Source organism: Melanerpes formicivorus, unplaced genomic scaffold (assembly GCF_026170545.1).
Source record: "Melanerpes formicivorus ecotype bairdi unplaced genomic scaffold, bMelFor1.0.p_v2 SCAF_806, whole genome shotgun sequence".
Classification (NCBI taxonomy): domain Eukaryota; kingdom Metazoa; phylum Chordata; class Aves; order Piciformes; family Picidae; genus Melanerpes; species Melanerpes formicivorus.
This window is the reverse complement of record NW_027143158.1, coordinates 14,659-20,000: the sequence shown is the minus strand read 5'-3', so window position 1 is coordinate 20,000 and position 5,342 is coordinate 14,659.

Sequence of the window (5,342 nt, the reverse complement as noted above, 5' to 3'; positions counted from 1 at the left end):
AGACAGCGACCCGCGGAAACGGGGCGCGCCCCCGGCACGCCAGGACCTTAGAGCCGGGGCGGCTCGCTCGGCAGCGGGCGGGGGGACGGGCCACAAAGCCGCCCCTCTCAGGCTAGAGGTTTCATTTAGGGAGGAACCCTCGGGGACCCCACCCGGGCAGGTGAGGCCTCACGCGCGGCGCCGCTTTTAGCCCCTTTTAAATTTTGCGACGCCGCCGCCTCGCTCTCGGCTCGGCCAACCCCCGCCACACGCAGCTGCTCGCGGCCGGCACCCGCGGGTACCCGGAACCGAGGACGACACCGGCGCCTCACGCGTTTTAGGACACCTGAAAACTCACGGGGCCACGCAGCAGTCACAAAGCCGGTTGCGGTAGACCGGTCCCCGAACCCTGCCCCAGCGCCGGGGGGGAGGTGGAAAGGGGAGGATGCGGCAAGGCACGCGCCGGGCCGCTAACGCCACGGCTCCCCCCCGCTCGAGCCGCTCGGGGCTGGGGGAACGAGGACGACACCTCACACGCGACGGGAAGCGAAGTGGAAAGGAAGACCGCCCTTGCCCTGCCGGCCGGGGGCCCTTTCCGACGCGACCCGAAAGGCCTCATCGATCAACAAGGACAGAAGGAAAGGAAGCCAGCGGAGGCCCCACGGCCTCGCTCTTCTGGGACAGACACAGCCACGCGCACCCGCCACCGCCCTCGGGAGCAGCCAGCAGGCACGGGGCTCGGCGTGCGGGCAACACGCCGGAGGAGCAAACGGGGCGCCCTCCAGAGATGGGGGGGGGGGGCAAGCTGCACCGGGCCGCACCGGCTCACAGGGCACCTCTGCCTCCCCGAAACGTGGGCTTGCATTTTCCCTCAAGCTGCACCGAGTTACATCTCCATCACGGGGCGCCCCTCTGGAGCCAGGAGGAAGCCGTGCTGGGGCACCGGCTTGCCCTCCTCCCCCCATGCCGGGCTCCATAGCATACGAGTGGCCAGTCACCGCCGCTGGCTTTTCCCTTAGATGCCGTGCCCCCGCGGGCTGCGGCTTTGGCCATGGGGGGGAACCCCCGTGAAGAGGGTCCAGTGCTGGGAACTCTCTCTGCCCCTTACCGGGCTCTCTCTCGCCGTGCCTGGACGGGCTTGCTTTCCATTCTTGGTGGGACCGACGCCGGCACCACGTCTCCCCGGCTTTCTCTGCCCCCGTGCCCCACCGGGCAAACTTCGCTTTGGGGGTTCCACACTTCGGCAGTGGCCGGCGCCAGCCACTCGTCAACTTTTTTTCTTTTCCCCTCTTTCGTTGCCGAGCCCGGGCTGGGCTCCGGCTCACGGACGAGCGAAACCCATCCAACACCGCTGAGGGTGCGCCAGCGGCCGCTCCAAACCGCCGCGCCTTTGCTCGGCCCCGCGGGTCCCCTCTCTGACCCGGGGGAAAGCCACCGAGAAGCCAGACGGACCCCTGCCCAGCCGCCTGGCGGGTGGCTTGGAGCAGCCGCTCGGCAGCGCTGCCCTGGGAGTGCTCGGCGTCACTCGTTCCCTCATATACGGAACTGGAGGGCCGTCAGCTCCGCAAGCGCACAACCAGCCGACCTCCGCCCAGCGGCAGGTCGCAGAAATCACGCCGGCTTGTACGATGACGTAGGCGGAGGCAGAGCGCAACAGCGACCCCTTGGCGACAAGCGCGAGCTCCGCGGAGAGCACGTCTACTCGCTGAGGGAGAGCACGTCTACTCGCCGAGGGAGAGCACGTCTACTCGCCCAGGGAGAGCACGTCTACTCGCCGAGGGAGAGCACGTCTACTCGCCCAGGGAGAGCACGTCTACTCGCCGAGGGAGAGCACGTCTACTCGCCGAGGGAGAGCACGTCTACTCGCCCAGGGAGAGCACGTCTACTCGCCGAGGGAGAGCACGTCTACTCGCCCAGGGAGAGCACGTCTACTCGCCCAGGGAGAGCACGTCTACTCGCCCAGGGAGAGCACGTCTACTCGCCCAGGGAGAGCACGTCTACTCGCCCAGGGAGAGCACGTCTACTCGCCCAGGGAGAGCACGTCTACTCGCCCAGGGAGAGCACGTCTACTCGCCCAGGGAGAGCACGTCTACTCGCCCAGGGAGAGCACGTCTACTCGCCCAGGGAGAGCACGTCTACTCGCCGAGGGAGAGCACGTCTACTCGCCGAGGGAGAGCACGTCTACTCGCCGAGGGAGAGCACGTCTACTCGCCGAGGGAGAGCACGTCTACCTCCCGGCTGAGGGAGAGCACGGGGGGGGGGGACAAAGACAGGCGGCAGCAGCTTCGGTGAACGTCACCCGGGAGGCGACCGGGGGTGTCCCGGGGCTGTCCCGGGAAGCCGGCGTCCGGCACAGGGAACCGTCAGCTGCCGGACCGGGGCGAATCCCCGCGGCCACGGCAGGGGTGGGGGCTCGAAGACAGCCGGCAGCCGCTTCGGTGAACGTCACCCGGGAGGAGACTGGGGCCCTCCCGGGACCGTCCCGGGAAGACGACGTTCGGCACGAGATCCCGGCCGCGGCCGGACCGGCTCGAAGCCTCGCGGTCCCGGCAGCAGCCGGAGCCGTTCGCCGCCTCGGGCTCCCGGCCCCCTACAGATCCGGCGACTCGTTCGCGGGCGGCGGGGGGAGGCAGTGGAGGGGGTGCGGGGAGAAGCGGCAGCGGAGGCGGAGGGGGGGGGGGCTCGAAGACAGCCGGCAGCCGCTTCGGTGAACGTCACCCGGCCGGCGACCGGGGCCGTCCCGGGGCCGTCCCGGGATGCCGGCTTCCGGCACGGGGTCCCGGCCGCGGCCGGACCGGCTCGAATCCCCGCGGCCCCGGCACGGGGGAGGCCCAAAGACTGGCGGCAGCCGCTTCGGTGAACGTCACCCGGCCGGCGACCGCGGCCGTTCCGGGGCCGTCCCGGGAAGCCTGCGACAGGCACGGGGTCCCGGCCTCGGCCGGACCCGCACTGGGTGCCGCCGCCTCGGGCTCTCGGGACGGTATGGATCCGCCGACTCGTTCGCCGGCAGCGGGGGGAGGCAGTGGAGGCGGTGCGGGGAGAAGCGGCAGCGGAGGCGGAGGGGGGGGGGCTCGAAGACAGCCGGCAGCCGCTTCGGTGAACGTCACCCAGGAGGCGATCGGGGCCGTCCCGGGGCCGTCCCGGGATGCCGGCTTCCGGCACGGGGGTCCCGGCCGCGGCCGGACCGGCTCGTATCCCCGCGGCTCCGGCAGGGGGGGGGGGGCTCGAAGACAGCCGGCAGTCGCCTCGGTGAACGTCACCCGGCCGGCGACCGCGGCCGTTCCGGGGGCCGTCCCGGGAAGCCTGCGACAGGCACGGGGTCCCAGCCGCGGCCGGACCGACTCGAAGCCCCGCGGCCCCGGCACGGGGGAGGCCCAAAGACTGGCGGCAGCCGCTTCGCTGAACGTCACCCGGCCGGCGACCGGGGGCCGTCCCGGGGCCGTCCCGGGATGCCGGCATCCGGCACGGGGGTCCCGGCCGCGGCCGGAGCGGCTCGAATCCCCGCGGTCCCGGCAGCAGCCGGAGCCGCTCGCCGTTCGGGCTCCCGGCACCCTACGGATCCGCCGACTCGTTCGCCGGCGGCGGGGGGAGGCAGTGGAGGGGGTGCGGGCAGAAGCGGCAGCGGAGGCGGAGGGGGGGGGGGCTCGAAGACAGCCGGCAGCCGCTTCGGTGAACGTCACCCGGCCGGCGACCGGGGCCGTCCCGGGGCTGTCCGGGGATGCCGGCTTCCGGCACGGGGTCCCGGCCGCGGCCGGAGCGGCTCGAATCCCCGCGGTCCCGGCAGAAGCCGGAGCCGCTCGCCGTTCGGGCTCCCGGCACCCTACAGATCCGGCGACTCGTTCGCCGGCGGCGGGGGGAGGCAGTGGAGGGGGTGCGGGGAGAAGCGGCAGCGGAGGCGGAGGGGGGGGGGGGCTCGAAGACAGCCGGCAGCCCGCTTCGGTGAACGTCACCCGGGAGGCGACCGGGACCGGCCCGGGAAGCCATCGTCCGGCCCGGGATCCCGGCCGCGGCCGGACCGGCTCGAATCCCCGCGGCCCCGGCACGGGGGAGGCCCAAAGACTGGCGGCAGCCGCTTCGCTGAACGTCACCCGGCCGGCGACCGGGGCCGTCCCGGGGCCGTCCCGGGATGCCGGCTTCCGGCACGGGGTCCCGGCCGCGGCCGGACCGGCTCGAATCCCCGCGGGTCCCGGCAGCAGCCGGAGCCGCTCGCCGTTCGGGCTCCCGGCACCCTACGGATCCGGCGACTCGTTCGCCGGCGGCGGGGGAGGCAGTGGAGGCGGTGCGGGGAGAAGCGGCAGCGGAGGCGGAGGGGGGGCGGGGGGGACGATAGTGGCGGGGGGCGGGGGGTGCTCGAAGGCAGCCGGCAGCCAGTTCGGTGAACATTCGCCGGGGCGGGGGGGCGACCTGTCCGTGCCCGGGGCAGCCCCGGGAAGCCGGCAGCCAGCACGGGGTCCCGGCAGCACCTGTTCCCTGCCCTGGGACTTGCCGTGCCCGGCGGCCGGTTGCCGGGTGGGGGGAGCGATGAGAGGCGGGGCGCAGCGGCCGGGGCAGCGCCGGGCCGCAGCGGGGGGCTGGGCGGGTGGGGTAGGCGTCGAGCGGCAAGCCCTCGGCTGCAGCGAATGTTCGGCGGTGCGGGGCGGGGGGGGACGGGACGACACGTTGGGGGCGCCGAGTCCGAGCCACCCCCGGCCCCAGGGGCGGCCGGAGGGGGAGGCCGGTGCCTGGCCCTGGGAGCTGCTGGGCGCCGGATGGCCGAGGGTGCGTCACAAGCCGCCCAAGCGGTCGAGCAGGTCCTCCAGAAAGGCCTAGGGTGGCTTCGAGGGCCCCGGGAGCAGTCGAGGGAGGCCTCCAGGCAGGTCTGGAGTGGATGGGAGGCCTTCCAAAGCAGACAAGGGAGGCTGCCAGCGGGGCCTAGGCTGGCACTGCAGCCTGTAAATGGTTGCGGGGGGGGCCTCTGGTGCGGCCTGGAGTCTCTGGGTGGCGTCCAGAGAGGTGCAAAAGATCCTCTGGTGCGGCCTGGGGTGGCGGAGAAGCCTGCAGAGCGTGCGGGGGAGGCTTCTGGTGCGGCCTGGGGTGGGTCGGAAGCCTGCAGAGCGTGCGGGAGAGGCTTCTGGTGCGGCCTGGGGTGGCTGAGAAGCCTGCAGAGCGTGCGGGAGAGGCTTCTGCTGCGGCCTGGGGTGGCTGAGAAGCCTGCAGAGCGTGCGGGAGAGGCTTCTGCTGCGGCCTGGGGTGGCTGAGAAGCCTGCAGAGCGTGCGGGAGAGGCTTCTGCTGCGGCCTGGGGTGGCTGAGAAGCCTGCAGGGCGTGCGGGGAGAGGCTTCTGCTGCGGCCTGGGGTGGGTGGGAAGCCTGCAGAGCGTGCGGG